This window comes from Nilaparvata lugens, chromosome 2, assembly GCF_014356525.2.
Source record: "Nilaparvata lugens isolate BPH chromosome 2, ASM1435652v1, whole genome shotgun sequence".
NCBI lineage: Eukaryota > Metazoa > Arthropoda > Insecta > Hemiptera > Delphacidae > Nilaparvata > Nilaparvata lugens.
The window spans coordinates 10,964,290-10,987,042 of NC_052505.1; the positions used below are offsets into that span (position 1 = coordinate 10,964,290).

The 22,753-nt window shown below is 34.9% G+C and overlaps 1 protein-coding gene across 2 annotated transcripts in view; it reads left to right on the top strand.

The window, feature by feature from the left end:
- The first annotated feature begins 7,574 nt into the window (after positions 1-7,574).
- LOC111049969 (Down syndrome cell adhesion molecule-like protein Dscam2) overlaps positions 7,575-22,753 on the top strand; it is a 244,556-nt gene continuing 229,377 nt past the window's right edge. For both annotated transcript variants that reach the window (XR_005570419.1, XM_039420535.1), the window contains exon 1: positions 7,575-7,687. The gene's annotated coding sequence lies outside the window, so the exon portion shown is untranslated. The remainder of the gene's footprint in view (positions 7,688-22,753) is intronic.

The following is a 22,753-nucleotide window of genomic DNA, read 5'->3' on the forward strand; positions in this document are numbered from 1 at the left end:
TAATAGCGACAATTCACAAGTAGTTGACAAGTGTAAAATAAGAAGAGAAAAACACAATGTTAGGGCTGATTTGTCCAGTTCTATATCAGAAAATAAGCTAATTGGCCTATATTTTGATGGCCGTAAAGACGACACTATTGTGGTACAAGAGGCACATTCAAAACGATTTAAAAGAGTGGTAAAGGAGGAACATAACGTGCTTATACAAGAACCTGGTAATATATTTCTGGGACACGTGACCCCGAATTCAGGAAGTGCAGAGGATATTGCGACCTCTATTATATCCTATTTGACAAGCAAAGACATTTCTTTGGACGAATTAGTCGTTATTGGCTGTGATGGCACCAATGTTAATACCGGATTGAAAAACGGTATAATACGCCGTATTGAAACACACTTAGGTAAGCCTCTGCAATGGGCAGTTTGTCTTCTTCATTTTAATGAACTACCCTTCCGCCATTTATTTCAGTATTTAGATGGTAAGTCGACCGGGCCAAATTCTTTGAAAGGACCGATTGGTGAGAAATTGATCAAATGTGAAACACTTCCAGTAGTGCAGTTTGAAAGTATTGATTGCCAAATCCCTGAGATAGACAAAAAAACTCTAAGTAAGGATCAGAAGTATTTGCTGGAAATATCAGAAGCGATTAAATCAGGTGAATGCCCAAAAGATTTATCAATCAGGGATCCAGGACCTTTGTCTCACTCCAGGTGGCTAACAACAGCTAACCGTGCTTTAAGACTCTACATTAGTCAAGAAAATCCAACTGCTGAGTTCCAGGAAATAGTAATATTCATTCTGAAGTCATATATGCCAATGTGGTTTTGTATTAAGAAGACCAAACTTTTTACTGATGGCCCTAAGCTCGTGCACCAATCTATTGAAACCTCAAGATATCTTAAAGATGAACTCAAAGCTGTAATTGACCCAGTTATAGAGAGAAATGGGTTCTTCGCGCATCCAGAACATGTTATGATTACTATGACTCAAGATCCCAGAAAGCATATAAGAGAACTGGGCCTCTGCCGCATCATTAAGGCAAGAGAAAGAGACCAAAAGAGGAAAACAATTTGAACGTACGTGGCACCTAAGCTAAACTTTTCCGCAACAGACTACACGGAATTAAATGAGTGGACAAACTGTCAATTTTCTTCGCCGCCTCTATTGAAAGATGTCACTGATGATGAACTTAAAACCTACATCAAAACAGAAGAAGTTCCGAAGTGGGAAATCCTATCACAGAAGATGCCAGTCCATACTCAAGCAGTGGAGAGAAGCGTCAAGTTGGTGAGCGAGGCTTCTGCTAAGGTTTGCGGATCTGCAGCTCGAGACGGGTACATAAGAACGACACTTAAGTCAAGGTCCACGATGCCAGCCTTTGATAATAAAAGACAGTTCAAACTACCAGACATGTAATCTATTCGTAAGTGAAATATGTACTTTGTATTTATTGGATAATACATCAATAATATGTTGAAGCTTGTATATATTTATTTTTCCCAAGTCCACATTTTTGAGGTTTTCAACACTTTTTTGCTATTTTTACAGCCCATGCGCGAACGGAAGATGTTAAAACTCAATACCAGTATTTTTATATTAATTCATTAGTGTGTCGTAGATGACATTTTTCACTATTACATATTAAATATCGTAAAAAAAAAATTATTAAAAATTTCCAAAAAAATAATTTTTTTTCAAAATTTAATCAAACTTTAGAGCTCATGCGCGAACGGAAGATAACATCCGATAATTTCAATATTTTTTCCCCTTTTTAGTCATACCATTTAGCAACTTTTCCACGGTATTATGATCCGAAAAAAAAATATCGATTTTTTTCGACCCACCCTAATGCATATGTTTTAATAGCCTAGATTTTGTACTTCTTTGATTTAATAGAAATTTCTGAAATATTGATCTATATTTTTCTTTCAAATAAATACCTTTAATACTAATTTTACTTGCGCAAGTATTACTCTTATTAATTTCTTAAATTATAATAAAAACCCTTTCGACGAGCTAGCTTTGATCATTAGATTAATTCGAAGCACTAGGGCGCCCATCACTAATTCAATATTTATCACTCACGTGTCGAAAATCTTCTTATAAGCCGCCGATGTCGATCCAACTCCATGTGGTCCGGGAATATGGTAGCCGGAATCGTCTCCTCCAAGGGGTTATAAATTTATTTAAAAATGAAAATGACTTCTGCTTCACAATAGCATCACGAAGTCTTTTAAGAAATTTAATAATTTAATTTAACTTTAACTTTTACAAAATCATTATCAAGGTACTACGCTCTACAATATTTGGGGTCCTCTCCTGGTGGCATTTGGTTGGCGAGTGCTGGTTCTCCTTTCTCAAGTTTTACAAATCCTCTTTCCGACTTTCAAATTAGCATAAAATTTAAATATCTTAGTCCTCCGCCATTTAGGTTCAAATAGATCTTACAAAAAATACCAAAATATTGCTTAGATTGTATGATTAATAATTTCTTTGCTTTCGAGCCATATCGATAACATAGACTATATAACAATTTAACATAGATTCCGAACATTTATAGAAATATATATAAATATTTTTGAATTGGCCTACAATTGCCGCCTATTAACTGCCGTTTTACTATTGGTGCATGCAAATTTTATTTGGTATTCATGCGCCTGGTACCTCTTATTTCCTGAATACATTAAATTATTTTTATTTGGTTTTTTATTTATGCTCTTTACATGCTAGCTAATATTCTATACATTAATATTAATTCCATGCTACCTAATAATTAGCCACGTGATCAGGTGTTTTTTCACATTGCACACCATCTGATTGCAATAAAGCTCTGCCAAGGGGTTTTGGTCAGATTCTACGTTTCTCGGTTTGATCGATCTCTAGGTCACCGATCCGTGAATACATGTACATAACCTCAATCTTCAAATATTTTATATAATAATCTATTTATGAGCAATAAAATTCCTTCAAATCCTTTTTAGGTTTTTGTACCATTTAGCCAGAACAAGCTGATGCTATCTAATCTTAGTTATTATCTATTTGGCGATATTAGCCGGTTACTTTATTTTCAGACCTATTACTGTTTCTGTTAGGGCTTTTTATCTACCCAGATTTAATACTTTACAGACATTAAACTCTAGTTCAGAATGAATAATCTCAGCACCAAAGTGAATTTTGATTGTTGTCGCTTGGTGATAAGTGACAAGTCTGCGGATTTGAGAGCTATTATCATGTCATGAACTTTCAATTTTAATTGTCCAGCAAACAAGAGTATTTCTGAAGTGTTGGAGAGATTTAGAGGTTGACAGGCATGAATGAGAAAGTACCCTTCTAGATATCTTACTATGTTTTACTACAGAGTCGTAGCACGTTCAGTTGTAGCATGTTCTTGTTTTGAGTGATGTGGAGGGCCCTCTCCTCTGTTCGGGTTAATGAGAGAGGGAGAGAGAGGGAGTCGCCATTTTTACAACAATTGGAGTGAGCAGGGTGAGAAGAGACCGCCGCGTATCAAGTGAAAAGCAGCCCTTGCATAATTGCTCCCTCTCTTCTCTTTTGTTTTCATCCGTCTCTATTCTCGGCCTGTATTTCCACTCCTTTCACTTTTCTCAAGTAGCTCTTTTCAATAAACTCTTCCCCCACCACAAAATGTGCTTTCTTCTCTTTCGACCATACAGTTATCATCTTTCAAACTGCACGCTGAGAGTCATTTTGCTATCGCTCTGCATTAAACATTTTCTCGTTATTCTCCGGCTTCTCATTATTGGAAAGTTATCATACTGCCCTAAACCACGAGGCTTTTATTGATGATTGGTTCACTCTAGGATAAAATACCTGAACTAATTTCATTCACATGGTAAAAAGAGCACCAAGAGACACTGAGTCGTTATAGAGAGACTATAATAGTATCTTACTTTTGCAGAATGATGTTTCTAGACGAGGCGGTAGCCGAGACTAAAATTTCATTCGAGCACTGCAAAAGACTGCGTATTTGAGGGCTATTATCATGTCATGAACTTTCAATTTTAATTGTCCAGCAAACAAGAGTATTCCTGAAGTATTGGAGAGATTTAGATCTTGGATCCACGTCCAAGTAAAGTAGACTATTTTTTTCATAATAATCTAAAGAAGAATAAATGAGAAATAGGAAACATTACCTGCTTGTGCTGAAGTTACTAGGACCATATATCCTAGTTTACAAATTCCGAATCAGGAATTTTGTGGAAGTTGGCAAAACTTCCACCTTTAGCGCTGAATGTGTTTTTTTTCTGTAGCAGTTTTGCTGTTATTATTTCGGAATTAGGAAACATACTCGACTGTAAAGAGAACATATGGTTCCATTACAGTAGAGTATGCTGTAATGAGAATCATTTATGTTTATTTGTTATGCAGAGAGCTGTTTACCAGCTTGATTTCAGCATTGGAAAACATCCAATAATTGAATGGCGATGACAAAAAACTATACAACTCCAGTTCATCCATTGAAGATGATCCAAGTAGTTCTGAGATTATGAGAGCAGTATAAAAACTATATAGTCTGCATACACTACCTTTAATTCCAAACTATTTTAAAAGTCATCCTTCTCTTCAGCCTCCTTATAAGATCATCATTCTGTAGTAGATGACCTGCCAATTTTTCAATGTAAAGTCGGCTATAAAGTCAGTTGTAATGATAGTAAGGCATTATTGTCACTTGTCCTGTTCCACCGCCTTCTGTAGTAGAAAGCTATGACTCAAATTATCCCTGTATATCTGAGTTAGTTTGATTCTCGAGTTAGTTTGATTCCTTATTATATTGATAAATTCTACCTGAAGTATCAAGTATCAAGTAAGTTGATAAAGTATGTGAAGGAAATTTATTTTCTCATGATTTTATAATTGACATTAAATACTTTGGTAATTCAATGGGTTGATTGAATAAAATCTAGGATCCACTGACCAGCAACTAGCCATTAGCTCTAGCTATACCAATAAAATTATACAGCCGACTCTTAGCATTTGCTTGGAAATGACTCCGAATTAGAAATTGTTAACTTTTATTCAATCGACTTAAATCTCTACTTAGGGTCGTTTGCACAGTCAAAGCTTAAACTGAGTTTAGTCAGCTGGTGGCTTAAACTCAAAATGAAACAAATTTTAACAAACGAGACTTGATAAGGATTCAATCTAGTTTAAAATGAAATTTAGTTCAAACTGTCACTCTGCAAATGGTCCTTAGTCTGAAACCAATTTGATATTGGTATGAAGTCGGGAATGGATAGAGCTATCTGCTTTGTCCAATGACAGATTTAATCAGGTGCTGACTTTGAAACGTGGATCTCATTATAGACCACTGTTCTTTATGTACAAACATTGCCCATGAGTATTAGAATTCCCTGTCACATCAACTTTATTAGACAGCGTTCTACATGCGACCAAAATGGATGGAATACTTCCTCTAGGAAAATATTTCCAGTGCTATTCACTCTTGATTCAAGTCCTTCATTTTTCAAATCCATTGAATGCTAATATTTATTTAATGATATAATTCAATACAAATTGATAAAAACACTATAAAACTTGTAGTACCCTTTTGAAGAATGAAGTTGCCTATATAAGTGAAATGATTTTTATTCAATACAATTCTAGGGAACCAGTAAGAGTGTATTCCTAGTTTAAGGTAATATTCCACTATCAAGATAAATTTGAAACACTCTGCACTCATCTGATTCGACATCTTTGATCTGATACAGAAGCTTAATTCGAATGAATTTTCCATAATTTATTATTCCATTTGAACGACAAATTAGATACACGATCTTCTGTCGCCTAGCTTCTATCTAATCAGGATAGCAGTTAGTGGATTCAGATTGCGATCTGATTACCCATGAGGAATGCTTTCGATTGGACCAGACTACTGTGTCAATAATTCGAGTGGCTTTCCAGATCAGCTCTTCTGATTTGAATTACTCATTCATGAATAGTGGTATTCATGCTCTAGGCGAACCTCTCCTATGAGTCAAATGATCAATCACATTGATCGCGAAAATGAGTTGAGGATTCTGATATCCATTCATCTTTGAATTTCAAATTAGTTTGTGAAATGAAAATGCAAGATTTTTTTTCATTTCGGCAACCAGTAACGAAATGAAAAGTCTACAAAAAAAAGCCAAGTAGTAGTCTTTGTACTCTATTTCATGTCCACTGATGTTCCTATTGTATATTCTTTCATTCTCTCTCATATAGGAGAGAAAATATTGTTTTTTTTCATTTTATTTTATTGAGTATTGCTTGTTAAATTGAAATTTAGTATTGTATTGGAGGGTTAAGTGTAAGAGAGGGCCAACTGCGCCCTAACTTCACCCTCCTAGGTCAAAAATAAAGGCAGACATTTTATTCTATTCGTAATATCCATTTGGTTTTCTTAGATTATTTCAATTTGTTGTTATTTAACGTTTCTCATGACCTTGTTCTCTTGAGCATATTGGGAATATTTGGCTTGTCTAGTCTCGGCCAATGACAGTAGAGCTCGACGTTAAATGGCCAATCATAAAGCTCCACCCTCACTAATTCTGCTGTGTCTGCTGCTGCTGCTTCTGGTGCCTAATGTTTAGGCTTTCAGTTTACTAAGGAGTGCCAATGGTGAAACAGCTGAAACAACTACTGTATCTCATATTGTTTCAATAGATTATTTTTTTAAATATCAAATCGTTATCATTCAATATCTACCATCTAACATCGCCTTAACAACAGCAAAGAAATCCCTATATTTGCAATGCTTTTGCGGTACGTTAATAATAATTCCCACTTAGGAAATACGAATTAGAATTTATTAAGCCCACATAATATGAAACAAGTAATTGATAGGCAAACAGTAATCATAAGATATCTCTACAAGTGCTGAAAATCATCTTTGTAGTTGACCGTTTATTGAAATCATGGATATTTTCATAATTTTCTAAATAATTCAAATAATTATTATCAAATGAAAATCCAAATCAAAATACTTTTGAAGAGTCACACTAGAGACAAAACACATATATATATTGTGGAATTTCTCCATATTACATGTGAACTGACAGTATCCTATTCATTTCACCTCGAATACTTCAATTTTCAGGATTTTCCCTTCAAGGATATTTTACTTGGCTTACGAATTACAACCACACTGAAATAGATCGTTCAGCGACTTTACTTGCAAGCTAATTGCACCTTCCATCCTCACAGCGCAACAATCGCCTCCGAGTATCGCCTTCTGATTATAGCAGCGGTTCCTTCATCTCCATCAGCTGTAGCAGAAAGGAATTACGGTACCTAACAGTGGTGCTCCAAATTCATTGGAGCGCACTCGGCAGCAATCGCCTCTTAGAGGGCTGCAGACTAAGTGGGACGATACCCTTGCAAGTCAGTCCCCGAACCCCTAATTGTCTAATTGAGATGAAACAGGACAAGGGTTGGGTATGACTGGGACTGTGAGTGAGGACGTTGTCCCTTGTTTCTTATCAATTATAGTGATAGGAGTTGCGCAGGAATGGCCCTAGAGGGGTGGGGGACCTCAAAGAGGGGTGGGGGCCCCAAAGGGTTGTGAGTCGACGCGGAAATTTCGGGCCAACTGGCGGCAGTGTCAGTTGGACTCCGGTCCTTCGACGAACACCACCGAGCGTTTCCACCCTCAACCAACCTCTTGATCGTCACGTGTCTACTCATCAGGTGAGTTTTTATTTCCATCACAATAGTAGAAAAAATATTTAACAGATTCCTCTTTCCTTGAACTGCTTGATAAATATGAATCTCACAGTCTATTTTCTCCTTCAAGGCTTCTAATGGTGATAAAAATATTTTCAATTATTTTATTTCCACCCTCGGAACATTATAATTTATATATATATGTGTTGTTATACATATAATAATTTAATTCAGTTAAATTCAATTGTTCACAACACACAAAAATACAATGAGAATGAGCAATATACAACAAAACAATGATTATAACACATAACAAATAAGACATATCAACGTACGAATCTCGAGATTTCTGCTCAAACTACTGTTTGCAAGGCCAATTCTTTCAGATACATTTGTTGAAAGTGGACTCGCTTACAATTTTTGCACATTTTTTCTCTTTTTCCTAATTTTTTCTCCAATACTTCCCTTTTTCTTCTCCTCTACACCCTTCTTTCCTTACTTTTATACCCTCTACCTGCCTATTACCTGGGAAACCATTATTGGCTAGGTATTTTTCCTCCTTTCTTTCTTTTCAGCACACCCCGCCTGAAGCCTGTTTTTGTATTTCATTGGAAATTTATTTTTGATCGTGATTTTTTTGTGTTTTGATTTCTTTCATGTATATTGAATTGTGTTGATTGAAATAAGAATTGATTGATTGAAGACAATATTGTTAAAATGATGTAATGTGCTGGAAGAAAGAGGGGAATAATTGCTTCCATAATCCAGTAAAAAATATAAAACACAGACTCCTTTTCTTCTAAACTATTTGATAAATGAAGGCCACTTATAATTATTTGCTGAAATTGTTTTCTACTTCCATTGAGCTTTTCTGAAAAAAAATAGTTTTTGACAAAAAGCGTCTCTTCCCATTTCTAAGGTTGATAGTAATTTCACCAATATTTTTCCACTCAAATTCATCTGTAGGCTGCGGTGAGATGAGGTGGATTACTATAATCACTGATCAACCCTTTATGTTCAATGGACTGATTCATCTATTATTTCTTCCACAATTCATACAATAAGTACTTCATCAAAATGATAGGTAGAGAAAAAATAAGGTAGCCTTGTGCTATTCCTCTCCCATATTCAGATAAGGTTACACATAGTCCGAAATAGGTTACGTCTTGTAGTTGTTCACAAAATTTTCAGTCCTTAATTATTCTTACAAAGTAGATTTGTAAATTATTGACTACAATCAATCACTTATAATATAATATTATGCCTATTTGTAAAATATATTGAATATTTATGAACCCCACAGACTGCGGGCTGCAGTTGGAAGTGAATTTTTTTTAACTTCCTAGACGAAACGGTTCAGTTACTAATAAGTTTGTGATTCCTACCGACGTTCTTCTCTCAAAGTCAGTCTAGGATTATATTGAAGAGTAATGGTGTGAATTAGAGTGAATATATACTACAGTTTCAAGTGAGACTTGAATCAACGGGAAGTGATTGAAAATAGTGTTTCCCAAGTGATCACCTTTTCAACGACATTACTGAGCGCTCGTGAATATATTATTTCAATGAAAAGATTGGTGGAAGGCAGCTCTTTACCATGAAAATAATAATCTACAGAGGGAAAAAATTTTTGCTTGCTGTCCAATATTCTTCCATTAGTCTAGTGATGTTCAGCGAAAATTTGTGGTAAGAATAATATTATCCAATCATTATTCCACGTCGAGGAGTTTTTCCAATACATTGTCAATATTTAATCAATACCACAAGGCTCAGGAGGGTCATGCAAATTTAATTTTTTTTCTCTTTTAGAAAAATTTCTAGAGTTGAACCATGATCGATATACTTGTAAGTACAAAAATGATTAATTATTCTCAAAAGAAAATCCCAGTCACAAATGATTCTGTGGGAATATGGAATTATTATTTCTTTAACGACTTCAACAAAAGACTGTTTAAAACCTTCCACGAGACTGTTTTTTCATTGATAGATTCTCAAGACGTTTTTAAATCAACTTTATTTTATGCCTCCAATTCATATTCAATCATTCACGTTTTTCTCCAATTTCAGATCTTATATATTGAGAAGATGAAACTGATGATAATCTATTAATAGTTCCATTCAATAATGGAGATAATCTACAAGCATACATACATACATACACTACATGAATGCAACGCAGAATAGGGTTAGGCCTACTGCACTAACTTCCAGGAGGTACCTCCTTCAATTTGGATTGAGAAATCATCACTCGTCAAATTTAATACCTACAAAAAAAATTCGTAGGCCTATGATAATTTCGATTGTAATTTTACCTACGTGTGAGAAGTGATATTCAAGTAAACTGTAACTAGAAAATCATTTTTCGAATGCATTCAATATTCAACTATAGATTTAAAAAAAATCAATACTTCTGATAAAATATGTTGTACTTAATTGTACATGAATGGATAAAGGATGAATAGTCTCAATAATGTTCAATGTGTTAGTAACTGTGTCAGTGAATGAAATAGTCTAGTTTCAGAATGAACCTTGAAGAAGCGTCTTTTGTGAAATGGGAGGAAATTTTCAAATCTTATTAGATTTTTCTTGCTGCAATTGAGAATGACATTGGATTAACTAATCCAAGGTGAACTTTTCATGGAACGTATTATGATAATGGGATTTGTGGTGATAGATGTTGTAGCCTCGTGGTCATGTGGTGTTATAAAAAGTGTTGTTACAATCCCAAATGAAGTGTCCTGCTGGCTGAAGAGGAAGCGCACAGAATTTCCATTCAAAAACAAACTAAATCATACCGCTTTATTTATGAAACGCTCCCTTATAGCAATTGATACCACGGCCACCAGAGAGACAATAAGCGAGTTTCTAAAAACAAACATTCATACTGTATAAATTATAAGGATTTGCACGCTTTTCACATCTCGAAATATTAATCATATACAGAGCTGTTGAGCCGCTGTCCACAAAATGCCAAGCTGAGCTACGTTTTTTCTCTCACAAAAGAACCTCCCCCTCTCCTGTCTTCACACTCAAAGTATTTGTCTGGAGCAGAATGACCTCAGGCCAGAATCTCGTTATCTCTTTCCACCCCCATCCCTTCTCCCTCCACCCTCACAACTCATAAATGTAAGCCCTTAGTCCTATTGTCCCGTCTGCCATTGTTTCGCTTTCTCTGAGCTTTCGTTCTTGATGAAACTGTTTTCTCTCGACTAAGCAAATTCAAAGTCCAGGGCATCTCAGGAAACACCATAATGATCATCGAGTTATTCCCACTAACAGGGGTTCAAGGCTTTCACTAGGATTCATGTGGTGTTTTCAGAGAACCTCAATTATTGGATTTGCTTTGAATGAGGAATATCGTTCACAACCTATTGAGCGAATTAGATAAGTGATTGAATAGGAATTGGTATTTTTAAATAGAGGAATAAAGATAGGAATAGAGTGAATTAGTTTCCTCCAATCTCATGAATATAAGAAAATGATGAGATAATCAATCTCATGAATATAAGAAAATGATGAGATAATCAATCTCATGAATATAGGAAAATGATGAGATAATCAATCTCATGAATATAAGAAAATGATGAGATAATCAATCTCATGAATATAAGAAAATGATGAGATAATCAATCTCATGAATATAAGAAAATGATGAGATAATCAATCTCATGAATATAAGGAAATGATGAGATAATTACTGTGAGAATCATGTTTTGAGAAATATTCTATTTTATCTTCATTTCCATATTCAATTCCTCTATTCTTAACTTCATTTCCTCTATTTTTAAATAGAGGAATAAAGATAGGAATAGAGTGAATTAGTTTCCTCCAATCTCATGAATATAAGAAAATGATGAGATAATCAATCTCATGAATATAAGAAAATGATGAGATAATCAATCTCATGAATATAGAAAATGATGAGATAATCAATCTCATGAATATAAGAAAATGATGAGATAATCAAATCTCATGAATATAAGGAAATGATGAGATAATTACTGTGAGAATCATGTTTTGAGAAATATTCTATTTTATCTTCATTTCCATAATAGGTACTCTATCCTAATCCGTATCGATACATCTTTCAGAGAAGAAACGGGATTTAGGTTCACAATCTTTTGAAGGAGAGATTATCTTAGCAATATTTTTGTTTGCTCTTCGAATTTAGGCTATAGTATCTTTCATCTAACCGAGTCTAAAAATATAGAAAAATGATTCAACAAGTGGATATTAATAGCTTACTTATATTATTTCGACAATAACATTCAAAGTTCTCAAGAATAATTAAGTTAAGGTTTTTAAAATACCGGTATTTGATTGAAAAATCACATTGAGCATGGAATGGATACACTGAATGGTTCAGTATGGAACAATAATTAAGCTCGAGTTCGCTATAAGAATCTGGGATGATAAAATCTCCATCCACATTTTTCTTAGCTTGAACGAACTTGAGTTATTCTCCATGGGGGGGAGCATTACTTCAAGTACATCAGTACTTTGGATATAAAAATGTTTGAGTTTCAGTAAAAATAATAACGGAATTGATACTGGAAATGAATTGAAATAGCTTATAACTAACCAAACTAGTTAACTAAGTAATAAGTGGAACATAAATAGAATATACTGGAACTTGATAATATCAAGCTTTGAATATTATTGATAGTATCGGATTTAGTAAGACAATATTTAGAATAAACCCGAAATATTATACTAGAAAAAGGTTGAAGTAACTAAATAGCTGATAACTCACTAACCAATTGTATTGAATTGAACTGAAAAAAAATATACTGGGACTTGATACGCGACCAGCCTAATATTTTCTGATCATTAGTGGAGGTGTTATTGTGGTATTTATCCATACTGAATGGAATACAAGATACTGTCAAGCCACAGCGTTATAGAGAAGTCAGTTCCTCTTATTATACCATTATTAATATCTGGTAAACTGAACCTACAGTGAAGAGAGCCAGTATTTATTTATATTAACGACAGAACCAGTATTTATTCATATCAACGACCGAGCATCGTTATTAACGGATGCTGTGACCTGTCAAGGTGAACGTCTGCTATTGGCCTAGATAGAAGGAGCATCAGCCTATAGGAAGAGTGGCTAGTTTAGACCAATGGCAGAGCTTCAACTTGATAGGTCACTGCATCCACCAATAATGGTGCTCAGCCGGAGCTCATACTGCTGCACTTTACTTTAGCTTCAGTTGACCAGAGATTGATAATGTTGTAATAACCGAAACCAGTATCTCGACTATTGATAATTCTGTTGTTTGACAATATCTTTTTTCCATTCATCGTAATATTTATAGCTCCTTAACTGTCCTGACAGTTTCAGAACCAAATTATATGATAAGCTAATGAATAGCTCATATGAAACGTGCATGTTAATTTTTCGCTTGATTGGATTGAAAAGTTTATTCAACTTTATGAGCTTATTGTCTATTTGAACATAAGAACTAAACACTTTCATTCAAAGGTTACAAAGGTCTGCAAGTTTTTACATAAAAATTTCAAACCAAGCAAAGTGAACTAGGATTGGAATAATCTGTAATCAATGCTTTCTTCCAAATTAGCTTTTTAAGTGTTTGCAGAGAGTATAGCATGTATTGAATACCATAGTATTCCACAATTATTTAGGAAGAATAACTCAATACAATAACAGAGTATCGTAATTGAATCTCAAGATTGAATGATCTATGATACAATGACAACTCCACAGTTGGAATCCAATGAAACTGACATTCAAATTGAATATGGAAAGGAATTATATTCACTGTAGAAATTGAATTCGAAGAATATCGCTCCACATTGAAATACTTTGCTCGAAATTGGAGTATGTAGTGAGAATTTCGATTTTGAAACGTGAGCTTATTCCTAGTTTATTCAATAAAAGCTAGATCATGCATATCCATTACTGGAGAATAAATGCGATGTCAAATGGAATGCAAACAGGATGGAAATATCATGCAAGTCAGAAACACACGCATGTTTTTGTAGAATGGCTTTGATATTGTTTCGTTCACATACGCTGCGCGAGAATATAAGGCACACGATTCTCTGGCGAAAAACTCCACGGAATACATCCCGAAAATCCCGAGGGCATATCATTCACCATAGCATTTCACTGTGAACATTGCAGTTGAAATGGAATACCACTTAGAGTAACTGTATTCTGGTCCTATATTATGGTCGTGTAGCGCTTTTTTCCACAAAACAGTTATTGGCAGAGTACAAGCTGCTTAGTCCCTGATAAAAAGCCAACAGCCAACAACTTCAATGCAGATGCGTTTCTACATTCTGCTTAATTGTCAGTTTTCCAATTCATGTTTGAAAAGCAGACGTCATATCATAGAGAATTCGATATCGTGCAGCTCGTCATAATTCACGTTAATGGAAACGGACAGGTGTATCACGACTCGTTATTGTATTTTTGTTTTCTATCAGAAAGTAGTTGCTTACTACTATTTGATATCAGATACGCTGAATGTATCATAGAACACGTACAGCGCTCAAGTATTGAATTAGAGGATGATGTTTCATTTCTCTCTACAAATGAACAATTTCGAGGGGATTCGAGAGTTTTTTCAAAGAATTATGCAGAGAGACTGCGTTTTACATACAGCACAATGTTTATTAAAAACTCATAACGCTAATTAAAAATCCATTGCCAATAATATAATTTGTGTGGCCACTTGAAATTCTCACGAGTAAAGATAACAATAAACATTTGAGGGAATGAAAATTCAATAGAATGTTGTATTTAAAAATAAAAAATGGATATAATATGTGGGTGATACATTCCCTGAGGGTCGCCTACACAATAATTAGAATGACAAAGGATTGATTACTAAATTACACCTTATACCTAAATTACACCCATAAACACCTCTATCCTATCAATTCGCATGAAATTGATTTTTTTGAGCTGTTATCTTTGAATGGCCATCAACATAGCCCCAATATTGATTGAAGCTTCCTTGTTCATATTCACGGTACTATGTACCGTACCGTACTTTATTCAATTTGAATTATGAAAATATCGCTTGTATCTAATTTAAATAACAATCATTGAAAATCCTACTTTAGACCCACCAAAAGCTGTATAATGTCATCATTTCGAAAAGGATAAAAACTAATATTTGATTTATGATTAATGAAATGCAAAGATACTGAACTGATTGAGACTTCTATCCTATTTAATTTCATCAGAAAGCTCTCTTCCACTGCTTCTACCTGTAGATGGGATTCGTGTCAAGCATATTCTATCGTTTTGAAAACTTAAAAGGTACAGTATACATAACTAAATTAGAGTACAGTAATCATATATTTATTGAGAGAAATGTAGTGCACAGAGCATGAATAATATTAACTTGGAATAAGTAACATAGCAATTCATTATTCACTCGAGTAATTCAAATAAGGCAACCGACAGTCACTCAAGAAGGTAGAGGTATTCTACATTTGATAAAGTGGCATATAATGCGAATAATCTATGCTAGATTCGAGTGTATTTACTCATATACTTGCATAATGTAGTGGGGAACATAAGATGGTGGAATACATTGAAGGATGTGAAGATGTGGGAATAAAAAAGGAAAATGTTGCAAACAAGAAAGAGCACTCTTGCAATGGAATCCAATATCATGTTCCTTTCAATTGTTTCCTGCAGCAATTTGATGTTCCATATTCGAGACGGTGCTTGTTCGGTACAATAACACCTATTCTATTCACACAGATGTAATACAGTACAATAACATTACCATAACAGACTGAAGCACCATAATAATTAATGTCGGTTGGCTGACAGGTCAGTGCATGTGGAATTGAGCAATCAGTCATTCGGATTCCACACTCATCATCTAATCAGATTTATCAAATTCGGTTACAGTTTGAATCTATCATGTTTCATAATCCTGGATCCAGATGAAGACTTGCTACCCCAATAATGGAGAGGTATTCTGGGTTGGCCAAGTTTCAACTAGATTGCTTCGATGTGTGAAACAAAATTAGAGTTGCATTCCAGATAAGTATTTACACCAGTCAAGGAAATTAACAATCAATGATTAAATGATCGGAGACTGAGTTGGAAGTTGGAAGATGATAAAGTTGAAATATGAATTATTCATAAATATAAGTACCAAATTAACGCTAATGAAGATGCAAGAATTCATCAGATACTTGCATCGAGTTTCATCAGCAATCCAACTACAATAGAATGTTTACTTTACTCATTATTTTGAAACAACAACATGCAGTCATTTATTTATGTAGATTAACAATTTTGTCCACTGACTGGAGTAGGTAAGTAAGAGAAAGTAAGAGTAAGTAAGTTCGGGCGGTAAGCGTCCAGTCAGAATAGACTGTTGCAAATGGGCGCTTGTCGCCATCTAATCATCAAAATAGTGTGTTAACACATCGCAGTTCGGAATGAATCAAGAAAATATCATCGTTAATAGTATGTTTTCAAAACTAAATCAGTCTTTATCTTTACTTCTTTTCAAAATTCGATTAGGGAAAACGAAGAGATAAGATATTTGAAAACATGAAGCAGAAACTGTAGAATTTCCAATCATACCTTCTTAGACTTTATTTTGAAGTCACAATAGCCACTCGATAGAGTATATGACTTGAAGTCTAAAAATAATTTACTCAGTTGTTCAGATTTTATTAAAACCAAAGCATTAAGCATTCCTTCTAAAAGGATCCAGAGAAATAAACATATTACTGTGATATTATGTTGGTTCATCGTGAAAACATTATTGTGAATGATTTTTCCGATTCTCAATCGGCTTATTCTCTCAACATCAGAGCGTATATTAGATAAGCCACTTTTTCACTATGTGAAACATAATTCTCTTATTATATCAAACTCATGTGAAGCCACAATATGTAAAGTCGTATCAAGTCATGATTCATGACTCCTTAATATAGCACCTCTCCACTAAACCATCGATGTCGCTCATCTTATCTGAGTCCATCCGGCACGTTAACTCCAAATCATACTCACTCATCTTCTGAGAGACTATCCACCGCGTTAACCATGAAGTCAAATCACTCGCGAAAAACACAGAGTTTCAGAAGAAGAAAACTTACAACTAATTAAGGTGCAGGCTAGGATGCACCAGGTGCCGTCGTTGACGAGAGACCGTTGACGTGAGTGACGTCCGTCCACACACGCGGGCGAGTCAGCCAGAGGCACTTCCGCAGTCGGCTATAAATATTCTGTTACCGGCAGGAAGAGAGAGGTCTGCTAATTTATACAGAAGGTAATCCTTTTCGCACAGTTGCAAAGTTCTCTCGCCCATCACAACGCCTCACTCCCACTCTCTCACGCACTCACTCTCTCTCTCTCTCTCTTTCTCTAACCCCAACCGCCCCTCTCCCACCCACATCTCACTGCAACAGCATTCCTACTCAATGTAATCCAATCTCCTGCCTTGAATAATGAATAGCAATTGCTATTCGAAACTTACTCCGCCTAAACAGCTCCTTGCCCTCACTCAGTCCGAAAAACCTTCACTCCTGTACAGGTGATACAGCCCAAAGTCTATTTGTTCGCATTCGCAGATAAAGCGGCATTAATTAGCACATTCCAAATTTTCGAATTTTGTTGCTCTAGTGAGATTCTCGTTATAAATAACTTGTATGTCCAACTAAGCATGATATACCTTAGAGAGCTCTTTCCTGAACTCGTAATTCTGGTCAAGAATTCATCAGTTTGCTAATCATAAAAAACTAGTAGTTCTGTGAACAGTAGACCTCACGCAGAATTCTCATCCACAAGTACCTGATTGAAACATACTATAGACCTTATGGAAATACAGCAATAGACTGGCTTCTCCACACATCTGTGTAATCACTTGTCAGCTGATTTATGATGAATAATTCTAGTCTGATTTTTACTCTAATATTGACGTATAAAGGAGGCTCCTTTTTCCTTTTATATTATCCTTGAAATGAAAAATTTACAAAAACCTTGTATATACGTCGACGCGCAATTACAAAAGGAACATACCTGTCAAATTTCATGAAAATCTATTACCGCGTTTCGCCGTAAATGCGCAACATATAAACATTTAAACATTTAAACATTAAGAGAAATGCCAAACCGTCGACTTGAATCTTAGACTCCTCACTTCGTTCGGTCAATTAAAGAAGGAAACTCTTTGTAAAACCCAGTGCACAAATTAATCATTGTCAAGTTTCACGTATATTATTATTTTTTGCGTGTAGGACTATTCACATCTGTATCTAAGTCATTTGATTTTTAGAACCTTGATCAATGCGCTTGAAGGAGTCAATTCACTAAATCAATACTTCCCTTACGTGATGGATTATCCTGATCTATTTTTTATTGATCCTATACCAATCCTCATCTCACTTTGAGTAAACCAAGCCCAAAACTCGAGAATTATACATTCATCCCATTTGAGATGGTCTTGGAAACATTCCAAAGTTCAGCCTCATGTATCATTTTGCATGTGACGGCTAGGAAAAATGTGATGGAATTGGTTTCCCACTCTGCATTTTTTTTCTTGAAAATCGATTGTTGCTTTCTAACTATTCATCAATCAGCTAAGCCTAGTGATTGCATGTTTGGAATCATTTCAATTTTGTATTAGTGAGTTAAAAAAATAGTAATTGAAGTGCATCATCTACAGAGGTGTTTGGTCGAATTTATGAGATAATTATTTTGTATTCAAACATCTAAATTGTATATCCATCTATTCATCAATGAGGTCAAAGCATCATAATATAGGAGAGAAGAACAGGCGTTTTAGTTTTTCTAAACATTGACAGCTTCAACACATTCTCATAAACTCTGAACTAGCTCCAATCTAACTCTAACTCTAACTCTATTCAACAGCTAACTACAATCACATCAACGCTGAACCAACTATAATCATAGACAAGGTGTATTAAATTTAACATATCACAAGTGCTACTCATTTTATTAGCTCATTTATTATAATGGTTTTCTGATAAAAATAATATCATTTACACTCATAATGCATTGGAGCCTTTCGTCAGTCTGTTTATCTTTAGCTTTGATAGATAAGGAGTTGATCGGAGTTAAGAAAGATTGGAGTGAATTGGGATCAGAGAGATTTTCATTTATATAAATAACCAATAACCAAAAATAGAATAACCAATCAAAATTGATTGAGCTATTGTTTATACATAGTTTTTGCCAGTCGACTGTGGACGAACAGAAGAAGTTGACTCCAATATATTCAGGTTCAAAAATTCAAAGATTCAAATAAAAAATTCAAATAAAAAAATCAGGTCTATCCTTACTTATCAGTTCATAATTTATGATTCTCTACTCACTGTCCTGTATTTGATACAGTCGATAGTTACAGCACTTTATGGTTCTACTGTGATGATATTTGACCGACCGAAGTGAGGTCTAAAATACAAGTCGACGGTTTTGCATTTCTCTTCATGTTTATATTTTTGCTTATATTTATGTTTATATGTTCCGAATTTATAGCGAAACGCAGCAATATGAAATTTTAGAGATATGTTCCTTTTTGAATTTCGCGTCGAAGTATATCATACGATTTTTTGAAATCTTGAATTTTAAGGATAATACAAAAGGAAAAGGCGTTCTTCGAACGCCAATATTACCGTAGAAATCTGACTTTAGAATTATTCCAACATAAATCTGCTGTCGAGTGGATTATTTGGATTATTATTGAATGCAGTGACGCATGCAATTAATATTTCAATGTAACTCAGTAAAAAGTCAGCTGTCGTGTGGACTATTAATTGCAAGCATTAAGGCATGCAATATTGATAACTCGAAGTAGCTTATTATTTCCTCCCGACTTTTCTCTGCTTTCAACTTGGTAAGATTTTGATGATAGCATAGTTGTTTACAACAAATTATTAGCATTGTAATGCTATCAATTATAATTAATATCAATAATTATTGTCGATACAACAAACCAAACAGCCATTAGTTGTTTACACATCGATATCTCACCGACACGTCTCACACGATATGTCAGGACTTGACATAATTCACTCTGATAGACAGTATTAGAGGAGGCTGTGGTTTTTAACTGCGCGAGGTCTACTGTTCACAGAACTACCAGTTTACAGTAAAATTCAATTGTTTCTTATTGTATTGCTCTGTATCTTGTTTTGTTTCTTCCTGTAATAAACATCTGTTCAATGTATCTAGAATACATTCTAGGTACAATCTCTCTATCCTATTCTACTGCGAAATTTGGTCAATTTGAAAGTGAGTTATCGAATACATCCGAAAGCTCATCGAAAATACTTGTCCATGTGTGGGGAAAGCTATGCTGCATGCATAAGTCAACCCTACTTTTCGGCACAAAAACACGAGCAAAAAGGAATCTCAAAGCGAATCGTCAACTGCGCCCTCAATTTCCTGCTTTTAAAGCTGCGCCGAAAATCTGCTGCTGCTGGCCAGCCGTGGCATTCAGAATGTAAATATGAATAAATCATCTGGCCTTTTCACGCTTCACAGTTCAACTGTCGTTTGTTTGCGGATGTGTTCGCTGGCCAATGAACAAGATACACACAGATGGCTACAAATGTCCACTGGTTCCTCGTTTCCAGCTCAAAATTGTTACTTGATACAATAACAAACACAATTTCTCGCCTCTTTGTTGCATGGATTTTCAATTTGTTCAAGTCTCAATCTAACTCTCTAGTCTAACATTATAATTGAATGGTGAGTAGTGAGTGAGTGATTGAATATAGTGTGGAGTAGATAAAAATTACACGATAACTCAAGCGAAAACTTTACTAAACTTCTCAACAAATAAGTTTTAGGTCAATTGAATAAAAGCCAGCAATTACTTATTCTAAGACATTTTTTGCGAAAAGGAACTAACAGCAAATGCTGGGATTCAAGTCAGATGCATACAAGTCAGATGTATGTAGTCAGAAGGTAGGAGAGCAACGTTGCCGATCCTCTGTCTTGTGAATGCGTTCTATAGACGGTAGCTGACACAGATTTACTGATGTTATATTAACTGTTTACTATCGTTAAATAATCAATAATATTTTATTGAGCAGTATACTATATTTTAAAATAATTCCATAATGAATTTTTATAATTAAGATTAAATATTGTATTAATTCATTGTCAATTCTACATTATTAAAAGACGATCTGGCAACAGAGCAAAGCGAGAAAGAGATAGCGCTATCCGTCTTGTCGAATAATAGGCAAGGATAGCAACACCAATGTTTATCAAATACTGCCATTATAACGTGGACCTCACTATATAACCAATGACTATAGTGAGGTCCACGTTATAATGATAGTGGATAAAGATAGAAGAATAGCGATGCCGATTCTCTGCATTAATTAGTTATATTTCTACACTGTAAAAAATATAATTGGCATCGTTGTGGACCTAGAAAAGGATAGTACCACCGGCTTTGTCGAATGATAGACAAGGATAACAAAACCAAAGTTGATCAAATACTGTCATTATAAATAACGTGGAACTCACTATAGCTGCTGATTGGATGCTAGTTTTTATTCAATCGACCTCTCGTCGACTCTCTCTTGGAAATGGATATAACAAAATATTCCATTAACATGCAATGATAGATATTTTCACTTGAAAATACATAGCTCAGGTCCATTGAGAAAGAATAACAAAAGCTCCAAAAATTAGAGCTTTTGAAGCTCAGATGGAATTAAATAGAGAATGCATTTATTCAAATGCTAATTAATGTATAATTATTATTTAATGAAAATCCTAAATAAATGCTGCAAATCACCCCGAAGACCTCTGCTACTGCAGACATTGACGACAGGGTTAACAGCTAGATGGAAATTCGATGAGAACTACTATCCAAAAATTAGTTGCCAGCCCGGGAATCGAACCCGGTACCTCCCAATTGCCAGTCAGGTATGCTTGCCCTTACACCAAACTGACAATCTCTGGATAGCAATAATAATTTTCTGGATTTCCATCTAGCTGTTAACCCTGTCGTCAATGTCTGCAGTAGCAGAGGTCTTCGGGGTGATTTGCAGCATTTATTTAGGATTTTCATTAAATAATAATTATACATTAATTAGCATTTGAATAAATGCATTCTCTATTTAATTCCATCTGTAACTGGTTGGCCGCTGTGGCTTTGTATAAAATGAGCACTGATATCCAGAGATTGTCAGTTTGGTGTAAGGGCAAGCATACCTGACTGGCAATTGGGAGGTCCGGGTTCGATTCCCGGGCTGGCAACTAATTTTTGGATAGTAGTTCTCATCGAATTTCCATCTAGCTGTTAACCCTGTCGTCAATGTCTGCAGTAGCAGAGGTCTTCGGGGTGATTTGCAGCATTTATTTAGGATTTTCATTAAGCTACGTTTCTCACAGCTTGAAAGAGCGTGGAAGATAAATTACATGTTGTATAGAATGGGACCGGCAAGCAACCAGCATACGGCTTGAGGTACTGCAGCTGACAAAAGCCACAGCACACATAAAATACTCGACCATGAAAGGCTTTTATGACAGAGCACTTTCGGTCCCACTTTCTTTCAACTCTTGGTAACTGTCTTTCTACTCACTCTTGTTCATTGTCTCATAATTTTCAACTCAAATGTCACCAATCAAGAATAAATGTCGAAAATGAAGAACTCTTGTTCATGTCTCATAATTTGCAATTTAAATGTCGAATGTCAAATCAAGAATGAAGGTCAAGAATCTGCCTTCCAGAGTGAACTTAAACATGCAATTTCAAGTGAGGCGATATCTGCGTGAAGTGTGAGACATAACAAAGAAAATCCTGGTATTCTACATGCTTTTCGAACGGAACCTTATTTGGATTGAAAGAAAAAACAAGGCACCTACTTTAAGCTGTTAATGTAGAAAAGTGGTATTTAAATCGTTCAAAAATTATTTGCAACAATGAAGACTGGTATCAAACACTGATTGAGAAGCAAGTCTTTGTAGGTGTAGTAGTTACTGTAGCATGATATTATCTACGTACTATTCTTAATTTTAATTTGAAATGCAGGTACTAAAGTAAGTTGTTTTTCAGGTATGAAAGAGGACAGAACAGCTATAGAGTACAGATAACAGAG